Source organism: Hypomesus transpacificus, chromosome 13 (genome assembly GCF_021917145.1).
Source record: "Hypomesus transpacificus isolate Combined female chromosome 13, fHypTra1, whole genome shotgun sequence".
In the NCBI taxonomy this organism is placed as follows: domain Eukaryota; kingdom Metazoa; phylum Chordata; class Actinopteri; order Osmeriformes; family Osmeridae; genus Hypomesus; species Hypomesus transpacificus.
The window spans coordinates 3,092,803-3,095,087 of record NC_061072.1 but is presented as its reverse complement, the minus strand read 5'-3'; positions in this window follow the sequence as shown (position 1 = coordinate 3,095,087).

Genomic DNA, 2,285 nt, shown 5'->3' with positions numbered 1-2,285 from the left:
TACTCCTTGCTCACCTCTTGCTTTCTCTCTGATTTACAATGATCATGGTAGAGTAGGTAAGATTTAAAGCTTTCATATTTTAACGTGTTTGCCTTGTAATTGATTTCATTCATTTACAAAGTTATCAAATGCGTATTTAATTTAACCGTACTTTGACAATTTTTGCTCTGCGTTAACCCATAGTCAAATACCTGGAATTCTATAGGTATTGGCATTATTTGGTTCATGCTAATACACTGTTCAGTTTCCCATCTTCCTTTAAACCATAGAGGAATTCGCTTTGTTTTTTTGGCCAATATTTAACCCCCTACATAAACATCAGGTAGTGGTAGTATATGAGACCTGACCTACAGAGCAGGTCCCCACAACAGCCTCAGTCTCAGGCTATGAGAGAGCAGGCACTTTCCTTGACTATGACATTTAAGGAGAGGGAACATGGTGTGGATGGCCATATATATTACATGAAGCTGCAAAAAAAGGTATGTGATTTAAAAACATCATTATCCGTTTCCCAGTCTTACCTCATACTACACCTGAATGTCTTGTGGAGATTGGGCTGCATAATGACTAGCCAAGTTCATTAAGAGCTCATCAGCTGCATTCAGGTATTGCAAAATTGATTGAGTCATTCCAACTCCATTACGGGATTTGCTAGTGTGTTTAATCAAAGCAATTGGTGTGACACATCACAGCATCTTCACTGGCCCACAATTTGTCATCCATCCACATGCAATGTTTAGAAATGGAATGTGGAAACACCAGGGATTATCCTCAATTAAGGATGCAGTGTGATGATTATGCATGAGTTGGGGCTGAAGGTACAAAAAAAATCTTGCTACTCCATCGGCTCTTCCTAAATACCTTCCCCATGCCTTTTAACACATCGGGTTAAGTCTGTTTTTGATTCCTCTGTGTATCTGCTTTATCACATGATCTCCCTCTCAACCTGCCTTTCTGATAGTGATAGCAAAAACAAATATAGATCAGTCGTTTAATGGTGGTTGGTTGTTGGGGGTCAGAGGCTAATAAAATCGAAGTTATCCTACTTTGAGAGTTTTTCACCACTGATAAATTAAGATAGGGTAAACTTGCATTTGCAGTTTACTTGCCTCAGGTTTTGCTTGAATTCAATTCAATTAAATATTTACTCATCTTGAAGCATAAAGGCAAATGATTGCTGACAGATGCTAGTGGGGAAAACACAATATTTATTCCTGACTCATCTCACTCTGTCTCACTGTCTGAGATACCTTTCATGAGGAAGGTGATTTTGTAATGACTTTTGTCCAAGAATATAATCCATTTGGGGTGCTTTTACAAGAAGTATGAAGTGTTTTCTACAGTTGAAACCCATCTCAGATGTTTTCCATGACAAACGGAGCATTAAGAGTAAAATGCTGTTAACATTGTAACATAAACATTGTAAGTTTATCTGCTCACGCAGCAACATTTAATTTACTCATATGTTCCAGTTTTGCCTTTAGCCTCTGGCAGCTGTGTCATTAAATGGGGAGAAGCACCATGGCTACAATAGCACTACTGTGAGGAACGGTGACCTTTTCTGGGATAAATAAGTTCAATGGGAACCAGTGCCCTGTTCTACAAAGCAAGTTCCGGGATAAATGCTCGTTATCTTGCTTCACTAAGCCTAACAACCGCAATCGCACTAAGCAGTATCACAACAGCGGTTATCAAGTCCTTAACTCAATCCAGGTTTCACCAACTGAGGTCTCCAGTGGAGACAGCTCAGCTTTAGAGGATGCCTCATATTCTTTAAAGAGCAGATATTCCCCACCCTTCCAGCTTATTCAGAGCTAAGTGCAGGTGCTGTCTTGGTAGTGGCAGGGGCAGATTACTCTTTTTTTGTGGCTACTGCACCTAAACTGTTAAGTGCCAGCATAGGCTCACATAGTTCTTCCTGGGCTGAAAGCGTCTGTGGTGATGAAGCGAGAGGCATGCTAGCAGTGTGGATCAAGAACTTGGAGAGGCTCCAACAGGCGGAAGGGGGGACAGACATATGGATGCTGACGCAGCAACTTAAAGGTGTTGGTTCTGAGAGAAGGGTCTTGGTGTCATGCCCTGCCTGAACCATCTAGCACTCCTCACACATCACTCTCCAGCCCAATATAATCCCAGCCCTTTTGGGTTGACCCCGATTTGGGCTGCACCACTGAACCAGTGCCCGGCGGCGATTGGGGTCTCCTGGATATACAGCAGGTTTCTGTCAGCGCCTATGCAGCTCTGCGTTCGCCTGCTCTCTCTGTATTATGCAGAATGGCGAGGGG